The 24,321-nt window shown below is 47.6% G+C and overlaps 1 protein-coding gene across 1 annotated transcript in view; it reads right to left on the bottom strand.

Annotated features, from left to right (window-relative positions):
* Positions 1 to 24,036, bottom strand: part of DCUN1D3 (defective in cullin neddylation 1 domain containing 3) — a 48,551-nt gene extending 24,515 nt beyond the window's left edge. The window contains exons 1-2 of the mRNA XM_038762454.1: positions 23,959 to 24,036; positions 6,458 to 6,580 (exon numbers count right to left, since the gene is read on the bottom strand). The gene's annotated coding sequence lies outside the window, so the exon portion shown is untranslated. The remainder of the gene's footprint in view (positions 1 to 6,457; positions 6,581 to 23,958) is intronic.
* Between the last annotated feature and the right edge of the window lie 285 nt (positions 24,037 to 24,321).

Raw genomic sequence — 24,321 nt, 5'->3', positions numbered from 1 at the left:
ATCTTGGGTGGGGTGGGGGGACCACTCTGGTAATTGATTTGGACCAGAGTTCTTCGCATTCTAATAAGCAAAAAGAAATCAGATTCAAAGCACTAGAAGATGTGGGAGCAAAACCAGCCATATTAGGGTACTGCTTATTTTTAAAAAGGTATTCAGTTTTCTAACGCATGACTGACGAAAGAGGTTAAATACTAAGACCGGTATGTTTTATTACTCCAACTCAACATCCTAAGTTGGAATGACATTTAATAAAGTTCACTGGATGACAGAGCAGCTTTTAAGTTCGTGGGCCAGAAAGCACATGGTGAAGAGGACAAAATGTACAGCCCCCATCGAAGTCAAGTTTATTCCTTGGCATCAGGGACCAGAGAGAGTTAACTTTTTTTTGGCAAGGCCAAAAAGCAAACTCATATCATCTGGGGCCTAGATACCAGTTCAGAGCCAAACACTTGCCAGGAAAGTGCAAAGCAGCTTCCACCTTGGCTGGCCTACACAGTGCTTCTTGCCAGGCTTTAAAGATCTGAAAATAGCCAGCTATTGTTCCCCACCCCCATCCAGAGTTATCTGATTCAGCGTGGAAAGCAGAGCATATGCAAGTTCTGTATCCATGCACGGCACTTTATAAATAGCATTTCCAGTTTTAGGATTAAAACTGAAAAGAAAACGCCAAAATTAGAAATGTGTTTTAACACAATACATTGAAAATTACAAGTTTAAGTGTTGAAAATTCAGAACACATGATTTCACAGTGAGTCAGAAAATAGTAAAGGACTGTTTAAAGAGACGGACATCCATCACCTCTAATAAAAAGTCTTCTCACTTAGAATGAGGGGAAAAAAATCAAACTGACATTTTTCATGCATTTATTTCAGCTACAGCACAGTGGCATAACTGACAACTGAACTGTAGTAGTATTTACAAGGCTGGAGATGTAATAAGCTTCTTCTTGAGACTATTCAAAAAGAAAACTTTTGACTTATTTTCACAAGTTGAATTGATTTAATCGGGATGGGGGGGCAGGGTGGGGGGAGAGCGGGGAAAGGGGGAAGAAGAGAGAGAGGAACCTAAGCCCTATTTCTAAATCATTAACTGAAACATTTCTTAAAGTTTCTGGGTTCTGCACTGTTTTTGGATTAACATTCTTCCCTGAACAAGAAAAACCAAGAACAGAGATTTCACAGGTTGCTACACAAAAGATTGGGTTTACCATTTTGACAACACTAGATTACTCAAAGAGCTTCAGACATAATTATCATGATTAATGGGGTCCAAAACACTTCTTCAGATTGTACAACATACACTGCTGGCACTTGCAATTCTCATCCATTTAACCATGTAAATAATTCAATATGAGGGAATGTATCACCCAGGCCTTTAATTATAACTAAACTTTCAGTCTAATACAAATAAGCCTTCCCCACTATTTCCTGGCCTGGTTAACTATCTGTTCAGCAACATCACCTGGAGGTATGGGGGGGGGGGGGGAGTCATTTATGGGCTCTCAGGGTACTAGGTGCTTAAGCATAAGCATAGGAAGCAATTCCTGCCCTCAAGGAGCTTACCACAGCCATATCCCCAGGCCAAGTATCCACATCACACTACTTCAATGGAGTTAAACTTTCACAACTGGCTCATCCAAACCAAAAGGCTATTCATTCATTAAATCGAATTGAGCACTTACTATGTGCAAAGCACTCTACTAAGCACTTGGACGAGAACAAAGTATCCAAACAAAACCTAAACTGAATTCTAAGCATATATTTGGGATTCTTTCTGGAAAGAGCATCACAAAACAGTTACAATTAAGTCATCAGAGAACCATCCCCATCTCAACCTGCCACTTACCTCTAAGTCTAATAGGGAGGACCACTTGCTGACCCCTAGACATAAGGGTAAGAGATACTATAAAGAGGTTACAAAGTTTCAGCCGCGGATGCCTAAGTAGGTTCAGAGTCACAGCCAGAATCAAGCAAACAATGGCGTTTACTGAGCACTTACTGTGTGCAGAGTACTGTACTAAGCACTTGTGAGAGTACAATAGGGACGGAACAACCCTTTCCTCCTCACATCACACTGCATCCACTTCTGCCATGTGGTTAGCATTTTAAAAAAGGGAAAAATTCAGACTTGGTGGAACACACTCAATTTGAATACAATGGTGGGTGGGATGCAGTTGAGAGCTTCAAGTGCCCTCACTGATAGGCTACCTTTCAATCTCTAAAAGCCTTGTCTTTGCTGATGTTTCCTCACAGGGTTACACCCTCATCTTCATTTGAAGATCTAACTCCCACCATAAACAGACTCGCACCACTCACTCTTCCTTTCTCCAACTTGGAATAATTTCTCTCTGCCCAAATGTGAACTTTGGAAGAGAAAAGGACTAAAATATTCATAACTAATAGCCACTCTTCTGTCCTCCAGAAATCCCATCCTACGCCGAGACAGGAAAGTAGCCTGACTGTGTTTTGGCCAAATTAAAATTCAAGAGTTGTTCTGTCCCAACCCAGAGACCCAATCATGTCAGAGCTGAGAGAGATCATGAGAAACCCGAAAAGAAATAAAGATTTTTCTTTGCCTGCGCGAAGGTCTGTAAGAAGTGCCTGAGAACCTCCCCCACCCTCAGTTCACTTCTTTTTTTTAGAAGATTAGCAGATCTAAGAATCACACGGGCACATTAGTAGAGTAAATTTGCAAATTCTACCATGCAAGGTATGCAGGTCCAGGTCAAACCACAGTTGGGAAACATCTGATGGTTCTTCATTAAATGATCATGTCTAGACACTATATTAAACAAATGGGGAGAAAAATCTAGGACAGAACGACCGATAAGCAGCCGTCCTTCCCTTGTGGGATATGAACGGAAGGCACGCATTTGGCTTGATTTAAAAACTCTCCAAGTCTGTGCAAAAACACACAAAAAAAGTGGAGGGAGGGTTGAGTGGAGAGAAAAGGGGCTTGGCAAATCTACAATTTGAAGCATTAAACAATTTATTAAAGGGAGTTGTTCCAGCACTCCAGCCTTCCATGCCGAGTTAATTATAGAACAAGATTCATTGCAGAAAACAGACCGATGAACAAATATACATAATGAAAGATGATAGCGTAAGATGTGTAGAAAATGTTGAGGAAGCATAGGTCATTAATGCTTTCTTTTCAATAAAATACATTTCAAGAGACCACAGCCTGCATTTGGAAGTATCTTTCTTGGCTCCTTCACTAAGCCCATGGCTGGATTTCACTTTTTGAATTTTTTTTTAACCTTAAAAACAACCCTCTCCCACAGTTTTCTTGCATCACATCCCCTGCTTCCCGCTCCCCCCAAATTTTGATCTATGAGCAAGAAGCTGGAAAGTGAAAAGTCACCTTTAAATAGAAATTGCCTTAGAGTGCCATCTCATTTATGACAACTGTGTGCCCCCTTCCTAAGCTTCAACGCCCAAGGGGGTCTGACACGAGACAGGGTGGGCCCTCTTTCCTTTCTAGAGCACCAGATCTTGAATACCCTGGCTTTAGTTCGAGATGGCTGTTTACACACCCGGTCTTATCCCTCTTCCCCTCCTCAACTTGGGCCAACCACAGAGGCATGGCCAACTCAGCCCAACTCCTCCTTCTCAAAGCCAAGCCCTCGGCCTATTAGGGAAACTGGTCCCGGCCAATACTAAATCTGCACTATGGGGAACACAAATATCATCTGTGTTTTCATTCCAAGCTGGCCCCTTCACCAACAAAATCGCCATAAAAGCCAACAGAATATGCAGTTTTGGTAAACTCAAGTGCGGGTTTAGATGGCTGCATAAATCCACTTGGTATGTGCTGAAGCTATCCCTACACTGCTCCTGATCATATAAGGAGTGAATTCATCTTGCGGCATTTGCAACCAGGACACGGAATGAGTTTAACTGGCCTTGAGAAGGACCAGTCTGGAGTTCTGACCAGCTGAACTGATTTTCGCAGAATTTGTTCTATTACTCCCACAAAACCAAGTAGCTTGGTCCACTTCACTAGCCCAGTGCTTAGTACAGTGCCTGGCACATAGTAAGTGTTTTAATCAACACTATAAAAACAAAACAAACAATCAGCAAAAAGCAAAATGTCTAATGGTATATTTTCTATTTTTTAGTGGTTTTGTTAAACATCTATTATGTGCCAGGTACTGCTCTAAGCACTGGACTAGATAGTAATAACAATAATAATGGCATTTATTAAGCGCTTATTATGTGCAAAGCACTGTTCTAAGCCCTGGGGAGGTTACAAGGTGATCAGGTTGTCCCATGGGGGGCTCACAGTCTTAACCCCCATTTTACAGATGAGGCAACTGAGGCCCAGAGAAGTTAAATGACTTGCCCGAAGCCACACAGCTGACAATTGGCGGAGCTGGGATTTGAACCCATAACCTCTGACTCCAAAGCCCGTGCTCTTTCCACTGAGCCACGATGCTTCTCGATAGATGCACGTGGGGCCCACAGTCTTAATCCCCATTTCACAGATGAGGAATCTGAGGCCCAGAAAAAGCAGCATAGTGTAGTGGCTAGAGATTGGGGCTCGGAGTCAGAAAATCATGAGTTCTAATCCCAGCTCTACTGCTCTGTGACCTTGGGCAAGTCACCTCACTTCTCTGTGCCTCAGTTCCCTCACCAGTAAAACGGGGATTCAGACTGTGAGCCCCATGTGGGACAGGGACGGTGTCCAACCTGAATTGCTTGTATCCACCCCAGCACTTAGTACAGTGCTTGGCACATAATAAGCACTTAAATACCATTATTATCATTATTATTACAACTCGCACAGGTCACACAGCAGACAAGTGGCAGAGCTAGGATTAGAACCCAGGTCCTTCCAACTCCCAGGTCTTTGCTCTATCCACTGGGCCACTATTCCTAGTCAAACTTTGCCCTTCCGAGTGAAAGGACTTGCCTTCTCTACGAAAACCCAGTGGAACTATTTTGGTGTGAAGTTCCTCGTTCGAAGTGTGAGCAGCTTTGGAGGGAGACACCTATCCTATACACAAGTGAACTCGAGTCCAGAGGGGGTAAACCCCCTGAACAACAAAAACAATTTAGATTTATAAAAAAAGATGCAGTCTGGGATAAAGGAATGGATAAATAAGAAGGCATTCCGGGATGGGTATGAGAGTCGCTGCGGTGCCTTCTCGGACCCTCTTCGCCTTTGGAGCCAAATGAAACATCGGGCGTTTGCAGCCTCACCGCATCATCATCATCATCATCATCAATCGTATTTATTGAGCGCTTACTGTGTGCAGAGCACTGGACTAAGCGCTTGGGAAGTACAAGTTGGCAACATATAGAGACAGTCCCTACCCAACAGTGGGCTCACAGTCTAGCTTCCCTCACTGCAGCCGAGCGAGCAGTCTACCCTCCCTGCCACCCGGGGACCGCAGCACCGATTCCCCTCTGCACCATAGAGGAAGAACATCTGGTACTCGCCTCCCTGTGCATCCACAGCCCCCCGCCACCGCAGCCGAGGAGCTCCCTGCCAGCCCCCTCTGTGCCAGGTGCACGCCAGACTGGGTATAAAAGCCACTGCCCCTCTCTTCTCGGCCCCTCTCTTCCATCGTGACTGAGTAAAACGTGTACCCTGCGGGCCCTCGACCCTCCCACCATGGCTGAGGAACTCCCGGGCTGTGCTTTCTCAGCCCCTCATCACCTCCGGAGCCGAACGAACCATCCGACATTTGTAGCCTTGCCTTCCTGTGCACTTTCGGGCCCCCTCACTGCGTCTGAATGAGCCACCATCCCTCCTCCCATCACTTAGGGCCAGCACGGGCTCCCCTCTGTACCATCGGGGTGACCTTATCCCGTCCTGCTTTTCACCGCCCCGGCGGGAGCAAGAACAGCACCAGCAGCATGAGACCGCAGAGAACACCAGGAAAGCTAGTGACTCTGTAACCAATGCTGCAAACTCTGAATCACAAGGATAAATTTTGCTCCTCAACCTCAGCACTCTACTGACTTTTGTTATTTTGAGTATTGCACATTTGTCCTTTATGCCATTTTAATGTTTCATTGCTCCTGATGCGTCTGTCTCCAGTCCTCCCCCACCTTCTATATTCATAGAATGAGCACCCCTCGTGGGACAGGGTCTGTGTGTAATTTCCACCTGTGATACTTAGTGCTCTGTACTAAATATTTTATATACCCAGATTTTACATACCCAGATCTTCTGAAGTTCAGTCTCTATGCTGAACCAAATGCTTTCCCAATAATAGCATTCCCTCCCCAGAAAGCTTATCAGCTTTGGATAGGGGGACATTCTGGGACACCACATTTACTATCTGATGCCATTAAAGGAGTAGAACCTGAATGTCATACTGAATTGAATCAGAGTACCTGCTTACAGCCTTACCTGTCACCTAATCCACACTTATTCCTTCCCGTCTATGGAACTCAAAACTAGAATACTGGAAGAATGGGTTGATATTAAACAAAAGTGAACTTACCTTGAAAATAGATTTCTTGCTTTATAATAAATTCTAGGTCTGTGGCTGTCACCACTTCAGCACATGCTGGGAAGTATCGGTGGGAACAGGAAGTCTGACACTATTGAGAAGAAACAAGGGCACCTGGTAAAAACAAAACCGAAACGAAAATGAGGAAGTTGTTAAGACTGAAGAGTTAATTAAATTGCTAGACAAAAATGCAGATGTGATAGTCAAGGAAAAATCAGGAAGGTTTTGATTTCTTTACACAATGTTTCGGTTTCTCTGGAATCTGGGATAGGGTACCTAGTCGCAAGAAAGCCACTAACAGACTTATCTCCAATATGCCCACAAAACTAGTTCCCCATAATTCACCTATCCCTAAGGCATGCCCAAATGACAACTAACTTTTCTCTCATCAGAAAAACTCAATTATTTACAATTTCTCTCTGAAGAACTTCCTTAATCTTTTGCACTGAACATTATTTTTCTTCCTGATGGTTCACACTGTCCCAGCAATAATAGCCACATTGAACATCAGCTCTTACAAGGCCGCTATTTAAAATTTTAATTAGACATGAGGATACCTTATACGCAACTGTTTAGTGACTATTGACCTCCACTATACTAATAAGGCCACCTAGCAAACAGACTCCAGAAAAGTTAAAAATCTTTCCTTCCTGAGGTATCAAGTGCTGGCTGGGAATGAACACACCTTATAAGACGAGTAACTGTACTATTTCAGTGAGAAAAACTAAGGGGACAGAGTGACTAATTAAAAGCACTTCAAAAATGTAATTCAAATGAACGTGGCAGCTTTCACCCAAGAACCATTAACGACACTATCCCATTTTCTTCCTTGCTTGTGGAGGAGGAAGCAAAGCTACTCTTCATTTTATGGCCAAGCACACAAGCATGTTGGGTCTGGGACTCACGCTTGGTCACAGAGTGAAGACGCTGAAAAGAACCTTACACTCCATTCAGGGTTGCCAACGCTTCCTCCATTTGGAATAAAAGCTATCGAATCACCAGGGCCACAGAAGACTACAGGTCCCTACTGTGCGGGAGTATTGCGGGGAGAAATTTAGATGAGAAAAGAAGCAGAACGACAACAACAAAAAAACCCCTTTCTGGTTCTAATGGAAAGGGATGAGGAATCTGACTACTGTTGCTGCTTCCACACAATCTGCTCTACTGCACAATTCTACCAACGGGCAAAACTGGGTTATCCTGTTCAGATACCAGGTCATAGGGAGTATGAGGGATGACGAGCCTCAGTCTTTCGCACAATTACTCTCTAGTTTTCCCACCTTTCAAATACCTGCAAGGTCTCACCTCCGGTTTCATGTCAGAAACGACTCCATTAGGGGAAAGGCTTATTTCAGAACCTCAGTAAACAGCTTAAACTCTCCACCACTACCACCAACATCTTCTTCAGAAGATTCCTCCATTACCTGAGACTGGCAAGAGTTCATCTCTTTGTTTACCATTAATTCCACTAATTGCTTATTATTTTGGCCACATCGGCTAGCCAAGACCTTATGCTTCTTTACAAACTTAAAAGGGAATGGTTGACTCTGGGAGATATACATGGAGCAGAGTAGTATGCAGGGACACTTTTCTCTTCAGCTTCCAAATTAATAGAGAAAACAGAACTTTAATATTTGAAATACTTTCACCCAAGACCTGCTCGAGCCAAAAGGATAAAGGTCACATACCAATCCCACCTAACTAAAAATACACCTTCACCAACTGTACTGCGCTAAAGGCCAATACCAGAACACAGCACAATAGCCAACGGACGTACTTCTCAACAAGGAAGTGAACCGCGTTAAGAAAACTGGCCTATTTTCTGGTAGACTGTCTGGCAGACCTGAGGAGCGAGCCCCAGGACAAAACACAAGCCCACGAACGCATCAGTCAATTTGCCTGATTTTACCAGTGTGAGACAGGGGTCCACAACGTAAAATGGCAAAAAAAAGGACAGGTCATGTTCCAACAGCAAAATCCTGGAGTGGAATCATTGTGGGGTTTCATCTCCCTGTGAGGAGAAGTGGCACTAAAAAGAACAAGGAGATCGAGTGCATCATGAATTTGTTGTAATTCGACCTGGAGCAATTCAACGTAGGAAAGCTAAGAGACCCCCACGGAAAACGAGGCTCTCTGGGTGGAGGCATGGAATGGCAGCACGGTAAGCTCATTGTGAGCAGGGAGCGCGTCTACCAACTGTTGTGTTGTACCCTTCCAAGTACTTAGTACAGTGCTCTGCACACAGTAAGCGCTCAATAAATACACGACTGCTCACCTTCATGTGCAATCAAGAATGTCAGAGGTGCTGGTTGGAAATTGGGCCACAGCCATTCTCAGAGGAAAGAATGCTTCACTCATCTCCCTAGCACTCGACTGTATTTAATCATCATCATCAATCATATTTATTGAACGCTTACTGTGTGCACAGCACTGTACTAAGCGCTTGGGAAGTACAAGTTGGCAACATATAGACAGAGTCCCTACCCAACAGTGGGCTCACAGTCTAAAAGGGGGAGGAGAGTTCTTAAAGAGCTCTTAATGTGTGCAGAGCACTGCACTAAGCGGTTGGGAAAGACCATAATATAATATAGAGTGGGTAGCCGCGAGCCCTCCCTCCACAGCTTGGCTGGCACACTTTGTTCCTCCTTGCACCGCGATCTCCGTCTCTCGCCATCAACCCCTCCCTCCAGCCCGGAGGTCCTTCTCCTGGCAGGCAGGGATCGTGTCTACCAACTCTAGCGCACTGCACTCTTCCAAGACCTTAATACAATGCTCTGCACACAGTAAGTGCTCAATAAATACCAATGATTGATTCATATCTGACAGACTGCTACTCTCCCTATTTTCAGAGCACTACTAAAATCCAGCTCCACCAAGAAGTCTTCCCTAATTAACTTCTCCTCCCTCTCCGCCCCCATCCTTCCTTCCTTATCACCTATGCACTTGGGTCTGTACCCCTTAAGCATTTGGTATCCACCACACCCCCACCTCCGCAACCCTTAAGTTCTTATCCTGATATTCAACTGTCTCCCCCACCTGTAATTTAGCATCTGGCTCCTCCGCTAGACTACAAGCTCCTTGAGGACAGGGATCGTGTCTGTCAACTGTTTTATACTGTCCTCTCCCAGGTGCTCAGTACAGTTCTCTGTGCCCAAGAGTTGCTCAATCAATTGACTGATCTTTAGCCAGGAAAAGATTATTAGTCTCACTGCTTCTCTATTGTCTGGGCATTGAGCAGTGATAGTCCTTCCTAGGTAAATTCAGACTCCCCTAAATCAAAGCTGCCTTTGTACTTTTTTCTCCCCTCTTCTAATTTCTCCCTTTAATATATTTCAGACTCTAGATAGCTCAATTTGGAGAGTTCCCAAGATACTGTTTCACTGCTGCACTAAATTCATGAATAAGTGATCATTTGTAGTTACAAGTCCGATAACCCAAACCCCTTCCCTCCCTCTCAAAAAAAGACCACCAATCACCTGTAAAGTTAGATCAGAGGATCATTTTAAGGCCTGAATAGGAATACAGCTGCTCCTCTTAATAATGATGGCATTTATTAAGTGCTTACTATGTGCAAAGCACTGTTCTAAGCACTGGGGAGGTTACAAGGTGAGCAGGTTGTCCCACGGGGGGCTCACACACTTAATCCCCATTTTACAGTTGAGGGAACTGAGGCCCAGAGAAGTGAAGTGACTTTGCCCAGATCACATGGCTGACACTTGGCAGAGCCAGGATTTGAACCCATGACCTCTGACTCCAAGGCCCATGCTCTTTCCACTGAGCCACGCTGCTTCTCTAAACCAAGGTTTAATACTAAACCATGCTAAGGGGAAAGCTTCTGAACACTGTCACACACTGGTATTCAGCCAGTACATCGTGTCAACATCTGTAAACAGATACAAAGAGGTAATTGTAAGTTATTAAGAGACATGGTAACAGCAGTTACCATGTAATTACCATTGTTTCAAACTGAGACATCACGTCCTCACCTTAAAAGCAACCAAAAATCAGCATGCAATCAACTCGTCAGCATAGCGTGTAAATCAAAATCAAAATAATCTGATTAAATTTGAAATCGTCTGCTGAAACGTATAGCCTTGTAATCACTAAACAGCAATTTGAGGCCCGGCTGTGTGGGCAGCAGCAAAACCGGAACGCCCTAATTTGATAGAAACTAATCTATAAATGATCAGTGGCCCGGACTATCGGGCAGACTTGAAAATACAAATCGACCCTGGTGCCGGTACACCTAGCATGGATTTGATCCTACGTTTTGGTGGGTGAAGTGCTTTTCAAGCCCCCCCCCTTTCTACGATTAAATCCCTGGTCCCCCTTCCCACTCCCTTCTCCAGCCTCATCCTTCTCTGAATGCAAAAAAAGAAAAAAAAAAAGTCACCAGCTTCCAAATTGACTGATGAAGTTTCAGCCCACAGGATATTTTCATCCTTGAGTAATAATAAACCATTGAAATAAGGATGAATAGTGGAAAGCTTGTCGGCCCACTGGCTAGAGCATCTTAAGTGCAGTATTAGCATATAGAGTAAGTCAAAATTTCTTAACCTGGGCCAAACCCAAAAATGCCATATAAATGAAGAGCCCCTGTTCCTCTGCCTGAGCTGGTTCCTTTTTAGTGTGGTGGGAGGGGGAAGTCATGATTTTTTTTGGACTGAATCGTTGACTAGAACATTTTAGTATCAATGGCATTTATTGAGTACTTACTGTGCGTACAGCACTGTATATACTAAGCCCTTAGCGCTGTTTTGCAGAGTGTAGCTATATACAGATATACTAACATTTTACTTGCATTCAATGTGAGGTTTTTTGGGGGAGTTAACACCCTTCTCCTGTCTCTCAAATGCTTTTTGGTTATGGATTGTCCATGAAAGCCCTTTCTGGCTGGCTTCTGAGACTACCACAAAGATTTGCCAGGGAAAAAGTACCTGAAAAATGGTGCCACTGACTTCCTTAATATTCGATTCCTCTTTCACAAAAAATTAAAAATTAGTAGCTCTGATATTTGTTACAGATAAACTAAACAGCCTTTACACCATTCAAAAAGCCCAGCTCTTCCCAAGAATGCAATGTTTACTGTTTCAGTAATTTAAAAATATGAAATATTAAAAAGACGGTATTTATTAAGCGCTTACAATGTGCCAAGCACTGTACTCTGCACTGGGGTAGATACAAGATAATCAAGTCTCACCTGGGGCTCACAGTCTAAGCAAGAAGGAAAGCAGGTACTGAATCCCCATTTTGCAGATGAGGGAACTGAGACCCAGAAAAGTTAAGTGGCTTGCCCAAGGTCACACAGCAGACGGGGGGTGGAGCCGGGATTAGAACTCAGGTCCTCTGACTCCCAGGACCATGGTCTTTCCACTAGGCTATGCTGCTTCTCTGCTCCAGTATTACTCCAGTACCATTTTTTTTTTCTAATTTTGTCCAACAAGATGGCTCATCAAAGTGCTACTTTTAACTAGTCAAATTTAAGCAGTGGGTTATCTTAAACAGATCATCCCGCCGTCCTAAACTTGAGAGGGTTAATGACCTCAAAATGAAAGGATCAGGGGGATGCAGCAACATGCATGACTTGCCAAACTGTTTTTATTAGGATGGAGAAGACTAATAAGCCTAAACAGAGGGGCTTCTGACTCAGGAACAATTTTAGAGTAAACCGCCTAAACATTGCAAATGCAAATACACTGCAAAAAACACTGCAAATTCCATGCAATAACTTAAGAGAACTACAGCTGATCATCCCATTGGATTGTGACATGGGACGGCCAGGATTCGGAGGCCCATTCCATCTGCCAGAAGACACCAAGGGGACTATTTGTCAATTAATCAATCAGTGGTGCTTTTTGAGACGCTTACTGTGCGCAGAGCACTGCACTCCATAGTTGGAATGGTATAATATAACAGAGTTGGTAGGCCCGTTCTCTGCCCACAAGAAGCTTACAGTCTAGAGGGGGGGCTAGACATTGATATAAATATATGTTTTATATATATATATATATATATATACACATACATAAGACAAGTGCCTTCTTCCCAACTCATCTGTGATCATAACACCACAATGCACCTGGAAGAGAACAGGCACTAACACTCAAAACCAGCAAGATTAGAATAGCTTCAATATACTGGATGGAACTGCACAGTTCTTAACACTTGTCACTTTTTTTCTTTGCTTATTTGCTCTTCTGTCTGAACCTCTCCATAAAACACTTTCCCTCCATACTGCAATAGTAGGCTCCTAGACAGAAGTTACCTTACTTTTCCTTCATTACTGTAACAAAGATTGAATTAGAGGCCTGCTGAGTACTTATCCTGTTTTCTCTACAGAATCTTATTGGCACCTTAATTTCTTGATAATTGAGGGAAGGGGGTTCCTTTTCATGTAATAGAAAAATTCCTTTTTAAAGGTCCCAGAGTTCCTTTGTGGAGTCAGATCATTTTATCCTTGATCAATCCCCCAGTGAGAAGTTTGGTCAATCCAAATCTCTTAGAAGGTCTTTCAAAAATATGGTCCTGGCCTAGATAAAGCACTCAAAAAAGTTCCAAGACTGGGGCACAAGTAAAATAAAGGTAGAAAACTTTCTACAACCTTCCATGCAGGAAGCATTGTAGATCATCTATCAGTTATGAACAAGACAGCATCTCACAGAATAAAGAAGTCTTCAAAAACATTGCCACACGATTTCTTCTCATCCTTTATAAAATAAAATGGTAACAAATGTTTCCTTTCCAAATAAGCTAGTCACTGTTCTCTGGTTTGCTTCCTTTCAAGCAGCCTATGAATCCTTACCAATACATAAAGAATCAGGAACATAAATAAAAATGGCAGTCAATTGCATACAGCCCTGTCCCCAAATATTTGTATCAAATACCTGAAATGAAAAATACAGTAGTACTGACTTGACTGTCCAATTGTGGGGGGGAAAAAAGTGATCTGGGGTTTTCTCCCCTTTGAAGAACCCTAATATGTGGGTGGAGCGAGGGCCACCGACTCTAGAATTAGCAGAACACCATCATCTTACCGAGGTACTGAATATGGCATGAATTCCTCATTCTGGACTATTTAACCCAAATTTGATTTATTGGCTCATGGTGCTATTTGGAATCCCTTGCAAGGGAGGGTCAGAGTACAATCCAGAATAGGAGGCCAGGGTTCGTTCATTCATTCATTCATTCAATCGTATTTATTGAGTGCTTACTGTGCACAGAACACTGTACTAAGCGCTTGGAAAGTACAATTTGGCAACAGAAACAGTCCCTACCCAACAACGGGCTTCCCTCTCCTTAGGGGCGGGCGCTATAATAATAATAATAATGATGATGGCATTTGTGCCAATCACTGTTCTAAGCGCTGGGTAGATAGAAGGTAATGAGGTTGTCCCATGTGGGGCTCACAGTCTTATTCCCCATTTTACAGATGAGGTAACTGAAGGCACAGAGAAGTTAAGTGGCTTGCTCAAAGTCACACAGTTGACAAATGGTGGAGCCGGGATTAGAACCCATGACCTCTGACTCCCAAGCCCTCGCTTTTCTCACTTGGCCATGCAAAGCTGTTAAATATTGTGAGTCTTCCTTTACTCCAGCAGGGTGGGGACCCTGGTGCCATGATGCCAGTGGTGATCAAAGGCCCATTCATTCCTTCACTCATTCAATTGTATTTACTGAGCGCTTACTGGGTGCAGAGCACTGGACTAAGCGCTTGGAAAGTACAAGTCGGCAACAGATAGAGGCGGTCCCTACCCAACAACGGGCTCACAGTTGAGAAGGGGGAGACAGACAACATTCATTCATTCCATCATATTTATTGAGCGCTTACTGTGTGAAGAGCACTGGACTAGGCGTGGCTCAGTGGAAAGGGCCTGGGCTTGGGAGACAGAGGTCACCTGTATATATGTTTGTACATATTTATTACTCTATTTATTTATTTATTTTACTTGTACATATCTATTCTATTATTCTATTTATTTTATTTTATTTATTTTATTTCAATAAATATGATTGATTGATTGATTAATCCCGACTCTGCCACTTGCCAGCTGTGTGAATCTGGGCAGGTCACTTCACTTCTCTGGACCTCAGTTACCTCATTTGTAAGATGGGGATCAAGACTGTGAGCCCCACGTGGGACAACCTGATGATGATGGCCTTTGTTAAGCGCTTACTATGTGCAAAGCACTGTTCTAAGCGCTTGGGGGGATAAAAGGTGATCAGGTTGTCCCCCGTGGGGCTCACAGTCTTAATCCTCATTTTACAGATGAGGGAACTGATGCTCAGAGAAGTTAAGGGACTTGCCCAAGGTCACACAGTAGACATGTAGCGGAGCCAGGATTCGAACCCATGACCTCTGACTCCAAAGCCCGGGCTCTTTCCACTAAGCCACGCTGCTTCTCACTAAGCCACCATCCCTCCCAGCGCTTAGAACAGAGCCCAATGTTGGGTAGGGGCTGTCTCTATGTGTTGCCAATTTGTACTTCCCAAGCGTTTAGTACAGTGCTCTGCACATAGTAAGCGCTCAATAAATATGATTGATTGATTGATTGCTTCGCACATAGTAAGCGCTTAACAAATGCGATCATTATTATTATTACAATTCGGCACGCTGTTCCCCGAGCTCCACACCGGCATCCGAGTGCTTGCCACATAGTAAGCGCTTAACAAATGCCTTCATTATTATTATCCGAGGGCCGCCGAGCCAGCCGCCCAACTAAGACAAAGGCTTGATTAAAAGTGGAAAGGCGGAGGGGAAAACGGACCAAAAAAAAATAAATAAAGCAGGGTTTGTCACCGCTTCCTAGACGGGGAGATAGGCCCCATTTCCCCGATGGCAGATGGTGATCTATTTATTTTATTTTGTTAGTATGTTTGCTTTTGTTCTCCGTCTCCCCCTTTTAGACTGTGAGCCCACTGGTGGGTAGGGACTGACTGTATATGTTGCCAACTTGGACTTCCCAAGCGCTTAGTACAGTGCTCTGCACATAGTAAGCGCTCAATAAATACGATTGACGATGATCGTTTACCACAGTGGCGCTGAGTGAAGCGAGACCCTCAACGGGGGAAACTGTTGATGATTAAAGGGGGTTAAGGATTCGTTCAATCCTATTTATTGAGCGCTTACTGGGGGCAGAGCACTGCGCTAAGCGCTTGGGAAGTACATATAGAGACGGTTCCTGACCAACAACGGGCTCACAGTCTGGAGGGGTCGAACGGACAACCTTCATTCATTCATTCATTCATTCATTCAATCGTATTTATTGAGCGCTTACTGTGTGCACAGCACTGCACTAAGCGCTTGGGAAGTACAAGTCGGCAACAGATAGAGACGGTCCCTGCCCACCAGCGGGCTCACAGTCTAGAAGGGGGAGACAGGCCACATTCATTCATTCAATCACATGTACTGCGCATTTACTGTGTGCAGAGCACTGTACTAAGCGCTTGGGAAGTACAAGTCGGCAACGGAGACGATCCCGGCTCAACAACGGGCTCACAGCCGAGAAGGGGGAGCCAAACAACATTCATTCAGTCAATCCTATTTATTGAACGCTTACTGTGTGCAGGGCACTGCACTAAGCGCTGGAGAAGTACAATAGAGACGGTCCCTGCCCAACAACGGGCTCCCCGTCTAGAAGGGGGAATTAAATAAAATAACAATAATAATGACGGCATTTATTAAGCGCTTACTGTGTGCAAAGTACTGTTCTAAGCAATGATTAAGCGCTTTGTCCAGTGCTCTGCACAAAGTAAGTGCTCAATAAATACGACAAGCAATGAGGGGGGGAGGCAGGAGAAACTTGGACTTCCCAAGCGCTTAGTACAGTGCTCTGCACACTGCAAATGCTTGATAAATACTACTGAAGCAATGAGGGGGAGAGGCAAGGGAAACTTGGACTTCCCAAGCGCTTAGTACAGTGCTCTGCACACAGTAAACGCTCGATAAATACGACTGAAGCAATGAGGGGGGGAGGCAGGAGAAACCTGTACTTCCTAAGCCCTTAGTCCAGTGCTCTGCACACAGTAACCACTCAATAAATAATAACAATAGCATTTATTAAGCACTTAATATGTGCAAAGCACTGTTCTAAGCACTGGGGAGGTTACAAGGTGATCAGATTGCCCCGCAGGGGGCTCACACTCAATCCCCATTTTACAGGTGAGGGAACTGAGGCCCAGAGAAGTGAAGTGACTTGCCCAAAGTCCCCCACCTGACACTTGGCAGAGTCAACATTTGAACCCATGACCTATAGACTCCAAATAATAATAATAATGGCATTTTTTAAGCGCTTACTATGTGCAAAGCACTGTTCTAAGTGCTGGGGAGGTTACAAGGTGATCACGTTGTCCCACGGTGGGGGAGCTCACAGTCTTAATTCCCATTTTACAGTTGAGGGAACTGAGGACCAGAGATGTGAAGTGACTTGCCCCAAGTCTCCCAGCTGACACTTGGCAGAGCCGGGACTTGAACCTATGACCTCAAGACTCCAAATAATAATAATAATGATGGCATTTGTTAAGTGCTTACTATGTGCAAAGCACTGTTCTAAGTGCTGGGGAGGTTACAAGGTGATCAGGTTGTCCCACAGAGGGGCTCACAGTCTTAATCCCCATTTTCCAGAGGAGGGAACTGAGGCCCAGAGAAGTGAAGTGACTTGCCCCAAGTCCCCCAGCTGCCAAATGGCAGGGTCGGAATTCGAACCCATGACCTCTAGACTCCAAATAATAATAATAATGGCATTTATTGAGCGCTTATTATGTGCAAAGCACTGTTCGAAGCGCTGGGGAGGTTACAAGGTGATCAGGTTGTCTCACAGGGGGCTCACACTCTTAATCCCCATTTTACAGAGGAAGGAACTAAGGCTCAGAGAAGTGAAGTGACTTGCCCCGAGTCCCCCAGCTGCCAAATGGCAGGGTCGGAATTCGAACCCATGACCCCTAGACTCCAAATAATAATAATAATGGCATTTATTGAGCGCTTATTATGTGCAAAGCACTGTTCGAAGCGCTGGGGAGGTTACAAGGTGATCAGGTTGTCTCACAGGGGGCTCACACTCTTAATCCCCATTTTACAGAGGAAGGAACTAAGGCTCAGAGAAGTGAAGTGACTTGCCCCGAGTCCCCCAGCTGCCAATTGGAAGGGTCGGGATTCGAACCCATGACCTCTAGACTCCCAATAATAATAATAATGGCATTTATTGAGCGCCTACTGTGTGCAAAGCAGTGTTCTAAGCGCTGGGGAGTACAAGGTGATCAGGTTGCCCCACGGGGGGGCGGGGGGGCTCACAGTCTTCATCCCCATTTTCCAGAGGAGGGAACTGAGGCCCAGGGCAGTGAAGTGACTTGCCCCCAGTCCCCCAGCTGCCACTTGGCGGGGTCGGGATTCGAACCCATGACCTCTAGACTCCCAATAATAATAATAATGGCATTTATTGAGTGCTTACTGTGTGCAAAGCACTGTTCTAAGCGCTGAGGAGGTTACAAGGTGATCAGGTTGTCCCACGGGGGGGCTCAGTCTTAACCCCCATTTTCCAGAAGAGGGAACTGAGGCCCAGGGAAGTGAAGTGACTTGCCCCCATTCCCCCAGCTGCCACCTGGCGGGGTCGGGATTCGAACCCATGACCTCTAGACTCCCAATAATAATAATAATGGCATTTACTGAGCGCCTACTGTGTGCAAAGCACTGTTCTAAGCGCTGGGGAGGTTACAAGGTGATCAGGTTGTCCCACGGGTGGGGGGGCTCACAGTCTTCATCCCCATTTTCCAGAGGAGGGAACCGAGGAACAGAGAAGTGAAGAGACTTGCCCCAAGTCCCCCAACTGACACTTGGCAAGGCCGGGATTCGAACCCATGACCTCTAGACTCCAAATATCATCATCGTCATCATCATCAATCGTATTTATTGAGCGCTTACTATGTGCAGAGCACTGTACTAAGCGCTTGGGAAGTACAAATTGGCAACATATAGAGACAGTCCCTACCCAACAGTGGGCTCACAGTCTAAAAGGGGGAGACAGAGAACAAAACCAAACATACTAACAAAATAAAATAAATAGAATAGACATGTACAAATAAAATAAATAAGTAAATTCATTCCTATGTATTGAGCGCTTAATGTGCGCAGAGCACTGTTCTAAGTGCTGGGGGGTACCAGGTGATCAGGTTGTCCAACGGGGGGGGGGGGGGGGGGGGGCTCACAATCTTAATCCCCATTTTCCAGAGGAGGGAACTGAGGCCCAGGGCAGTGAAGTGACTTGCCCCCAGTCCCCCAGCTGCCACTTGGCAGAGTCGGGATTCGAACCCATGACCTCTAGACTCCAAAGGGGGGCTCACAGTCTTCATCCCCATTTTCCAGAGGAGGGAACTGAGGCCCAGGGAAGTGAAGTGACTTGCCCCCAGTCCCCCAACTGCCAGTTGGCGGGGTCGGGATTCGAACCCATGACCTCTAGACTCCAAATAATAACAATAATAGCATTTATTAAGCGCTTACTGTGTGCAAAGCACTGTTCTAAGCGCTGGGGAGTACAAGGTGATCAGGTTGTCCCAAGGGGGGGGCTCACACTCTTCACCCCCATTTTCCAGAGGAGGGAACTGAGGCCCAGGGCAGTGAAGTGACTTGCCCCCAGTCCCCCAGCTGCCACCTGGGGGGGTCGGGATTCGAACCCATGACCTCTAGACTCCCAATAATAATAATAATGGCATTTATTAAGCGCTTACTGTGTGCAAAGCACTGTTCTAAGCGCTGGGGAGTACAAGGTGATCAGGTTGTCCCACGGGGGGGGCTCACACTCAACCCCCATTTTCCAGAGGAGGGAACTGAGGCCCAGGGAAGTGAAGTGACTTGCCCCCAGTCCCCCAGCTGCCACCTGGCGGGGTCGGGATTCGAACCCATGACCTCTAGACTCCCAATAATAGTAATAATGGCATCTATTGAGTGCTTACTATGTGCAAAGCACTGTTCTACTCGCTGGTGGGCTCACAGTCTTCATCCCCATTTTCCAGAGGAGGGAACTGAGGCCCAGGGCAGTGAAGTGACTTGCCCCCAGTCCCCCAACTGCCACTTGGCAGGGCTGGGATTCGAACCCATGACCTCTAGACTCCCAATAATAATAATAATGGCATTTATTGAGCGCCTACTGTGTGCAAAGCACTGTTCTACTCGCTGGGGGGTGGGGGGGGCCTCACAGTCTTCATCCCCATTTTCCAGAGGAGGGAACTGAGGCCCAGAGCAGTGAAGTGACTTGCCCCCAGTCCCCCAGCTGCCACCTGGCGGGGTCGGGATTCGAACCCATGACCTCTAGACTCCCAATAATAGTAATAATGGCATCTATTGCGCGCTTACTATGTGCAAAGCACTGTTCTACTCGCTGGTGGGCTCACAGTCTCCATCCCCATTTTCCAGAGGAGGGAACTGAGGCCCAGGGCGGTGAAGTGACTTGCCCCCAGTCCCCCAACTGCCACTTGGCAGGGCTGGGATTCGAACCCATGACCTCCAGACTCCCAATAATAATAATAATGGCATTTATTGAGCGCCTACTGTGTGCAAAGCACTGTTCTACTCGCTGGGGGGGGGGGGGGGGGCCTCACAGTCTTCATCCCCATTTTCCAGAGGAGGGAACTGAGGCCCAGAGCAGTGAAGTGACTTGCCCCCAGTCCCCCAGCTGCCACCTGGCGGGGTCGGGATTCGAACCCATGACCTCTAGACTCCCAATAATAGTAATAATGGCATCTATTGCGCGCTTACTATGTGCAAAGCACTGTTCTACTCGCTGGTGGGCTCACAGTCTCCATCCCCATTTTCCAGAGGAGGGAACTGAGGCCCAGGGCGGTGAAGTGACTTGCCCCCAGTCCCCCAACTGCCACTTGGCAGGGCTGGGATTCGAACCCATGACCTCCAGACTCCCAATAATAATAATAATGGCATTTATTGAGCGCCTACTGTGTGCAAAGCACTGTTCTACTCGCTGGGGGGGGGGGGGGGGGGGGCCTCACAGTCTTCATCCCCATTTTCCAGAGGAGGGAACTGAGGCCCAGAGCAGTGAAGTGACTTGCCCCCAGTCCCCCAGCTGCCACCTGGCGGGGTCGGGATTCGAACCCATGACCTCCAGACTCCCAATAATAATAATAATGGCATTTATTGAGCGCCTACTGTGTGCAAAGCACTGTTCTACTCGCTGGGGGGGGGGGGGGGGGGGCCTCACAGTCTTCATCCCCATTTTCCAGAGGAGGGAACTGAGGCCCAGAGCAGTGAAGTGACTTGCCCCCAGTCCCCCAGCTGCCACCTGGCGGGGTCGGGATTCGAACCCATGACCTCTAGACTCCCAATAATAGTAATAATGGCATCTATTGCGCGCTTACTATGTGCAAAGCACTGTTCTACTCGCTGGTGGGCTCACAGTCTCCATCCCCATTTTCCAGAGGAGGGAACTGAGGCCCAGGGCGGTGAAGTGACTTGCCCCCAGCCGCCACTTGGCAGAGTCGGCATTCGAACCCATGACCTCTAGACTCCAAAGGGGGGCTCACAGTCTTCATCCCCATTTTCCAGAGGAGGGAACTGAGGCCCAGGGCGGTGAAGTGACTTGCCCCCAGTCCCCCAGCTGCCACCTGGCGGGGTCGGGATTCGAACCCATGACCTCTACACTCCCAATAATAGTAATAATGGCATCTATTGAGCGCTTACTATGTGCAAAGCACTGTTCTACTCGCTGGGGGGCTCACAGTCTCCATCCCCATTTTCCAGAGGAGGGAACTGAGGCCCAGGGCAGTGAAGTGACTTGCCCCCAGTCCCCCAACTGCCACTTGGCAGGGCTGGGATTCGAACCCATGACCTCCAGACTCCCAATAATAATAATAATGGCATTTATTGAGCGCCTACTGTGTGCAAAGCACTGTTCTACTCGCTGGGGGGGGGGGGGGGCCGCACAGTCTTCATCCCCATTTTCCAGAGGAGGGAACTGAGGCCCAGAGCAGTGAAGTGACTTGCCCCCAGTCCCCCAGCTGCCACCTGGCGGGGTCGGGATTCGAACCCATGACCTCTAGACTCCCAATAATAGTAATAATGGCATCTATTGAGCGCTTACTATGTGCAAAGCACTGTTCTATTCGCTGGTGGGCTCACAGTCTCCATCCCCATTTTCCAGAGGAGGGAACTGAGGCCCAGGGCGGTGAAGTGACTTGCCCCCAGCCCCCCAGCTGCCACTTGGCAGAGTCGGCATTCGAACCCATGACCTCTAGACTCCAAAGGGGGGCTCACAGTCTTCACCCCCATTTTCCAGAGGAGGGAACTGAGGCCCAGGGCGGTGAAGTGACTTGCCCCCAGTTCCCCAGCTGCCACCTGGCGGGGTCGGGATTCGAACCCATGACCTCTAGACTCCCAATAATAGTAATAATGGCATCTATTGAGCGCTTACTATGTGCAAAGCACTGTTCTACTCGCTGGTGGGCTCACAGTCTTCATCCCCATTTTCCAGAGGAGGGAACTGAGGCCCAGGGAAGTGAAGTGACTTGCCCCCAGTCCCCCAGCTGCCACCTGGTGGGGTCGGGATTCGAACCCATGACCTCTAGACTCCCCATAATAACAATGGCATTTATTGAGCGCTTACTATGTGCAAAGCACTATTCTAAGCGCTGGGGAGTACAAGGTGATCAGGTTGTCCCACGGGGGGGGCTCACACTCTTAACCCCCATTTTCCAGAGGAGGGAACTGAGGCCCAGGGCGGTGAAGTGACTTGCCCCCAGTCCCCCAACTGCCACCTGGCGGGGTCGGAATTCGAACCCATGACCTCTAGACTCCCAATAATAATAATAGCATTTAGTGAGCGCCTACTGTGTGCAAAGCACTGTTCTAAGCGCTGGAGAGTACAAGGTGATCAGGTTGTCCCACGGGGGGGGGGGGGGCTCACAGTCTTAATCCCCATTTTCCAGCAGAGGGAACTGAGGCCCAGGGAAGTGAAGTGACTTGCCCCCAGTCCCCCAGCTGCCACCTGGCGGGGTCGGGATTCGAACCCATGACCTCTAGACTCCCAATAATAGTAATAATGGCATCTATTGAGCGCTTACTATGTGCAAAGCACTGTTCTACTCGCTGGTGGGCTCACAGTCTTCATCCCCATTTTCCAGAGGAGGGAACTGAGGCCCAGGGCGGTGAAGTGACTTGCCCCCAGCCCCCCAGCTGCCACCTGGCGGGGTCGGGATTCGAACCCATGACCTCTAGACTCCCAATAATAGTAATAATGGCATCTATTGCGCGCTTACTATGTGCAAAGCACTGTTCTACTCGCTGGGGGGCTCACAGTCTCCATCCCCATTTTCCAGAGGAGGGAACTGAGGCCCAGGGCGGTGAAGTGACTTGCCCCCAGCCCCCCCAGCTGCCACTTGGCAGAGTCGGCATTCGAACCCATGACCTCTAGACTCCAAAGGGGGGCTCACAGTCTTCATCCCCATTTTCCAGAGGAGGGAACTGAGGCCCAGGGCGGTGAAGTGACTTGCCCCCAGTCCCCCAGCTGCCACTTGGCGGGGTCGGGATTCGAACCCATGACCTCTAGACTCCCAATAACAGTAATAATGGCATCTATTGAGCGCTTACTATGTGCAAAGCACTGTTCTACTCGCTGGGGGGCTCACAGTCTCCATCCCCATTTTCCAGAGGAGGGAACTGAGGCCCAGGGCGGTGAAGTGACTTGCCCCCAGCCCCCCAGCTGCCACTTGGCAGAGTCGGCATTCGAACCCATGACCTCTAGACTCCAAAGGGGGGCTCACAGTCTTCATCCCCATTTTCCAGAGGAGGGAACTGAGGCCCAGGGCGGTGAAGTGACTTGCCCCCAGTCCCCCAGCTGCCACCTGGCGGGGTCGGGATTCGAACCCATGACCTCTAGACTCCCAATAATAGTAATAATGGCATCTATTGAGCGCTTACTATGTGCAAAGCACTGTTCTACTCGCTGGGGGGCTCACAGTCTCCATCCCCATTTTCCAGAGGAGGGAACTGAGGCCCAGGGCGGCGAAGTGACTTGCCCCCAGCCCCCCAACTGCCACCTGGAGGGGTCGGGATTCGAACCCACGACCCCTAGCCTCCCAAGCCCGTTGGGGCTTGGGCCTGTTCTTACCTGCGTCCTGAGGGGAGGCTCTCCTCGGAGGCCGTCCTGGAGGCTCAGGGCCCTGAGTTCGAGGAGGGCTCCCTCAGTCACTCCTCCTTACTGAGCGCTTCGGGCGTGCGGGGGCCGCTGGGCTGAGCGCTTGGACCCTCCGAGACCGTGAGCCCCAAGACGGTGCAAGCTTGGACTCCCCAGGCGCTCAGTACAGTGCTAAGGGCGCTCAGTAAATACGACTGAATGAATGAGTGAGTGAATGAATGAATGAATAGCCAGTCCTTGTCTCCCACTTCCGCCCCCCCGTCACACACACACTCCCTCACACACTCACACACACACACACACACACATACAGAGCCCCGGCTGGAAACGACGGCGGCCGAGAGGCCCCAAAACGCCTACCATCAATCGCGTTTCCGTTTCTTCTTCTTCCTCTTCTTCTTCCTCCTCCTCCTCCACCACCGCCTCAGCCGCCGCCGCCGTCGCCTCATCTGCAGCGGCGGCGGCGGCGGCCGGCGGCCCCGCCCTCCTCGTCACTTCCGGTGACCCCCCTCCCCGGGGGCGGCGTGACGTCACCGACGCGGTGACGTCACCCCGGCGGCGCGCGAAGCCGGCGCCGGGGAAGGGCGAGAGGGCGCCGGGCGGAGCGTACCACGGCGGGAGGGGAGGGGGAGAGGGCGGGTGAGAGGGGGAGGGACTGGAGAGAAATCAGGAACGTCCCCCGCGTTGGCCTTAGTGAAATTAATTAAATAAAATGTAGAACTG

This window comes from Tachyglossus aculeatus, chromosome 21 (assembly GCF_015852505.1).
Source record: "Tachyglossus aculeatus isolate mTacAcu1 chromosome 21, mTacAcu1.pri, whole genome shotgun sequence".
Classification (NCBI taxonomy): domain Eukaryota; kingdom Metazoa; phylum Chordata; class Mammalia; order Monotremata; family Tachyglossidae; genus Tachyglossus; species Tachyglossus aculeatus.
The sequence above is the reverse complement of the archived record's forward strand: the minus strand, read 5'-3'. Positions and strand labels throughout refer to the sequence as shown.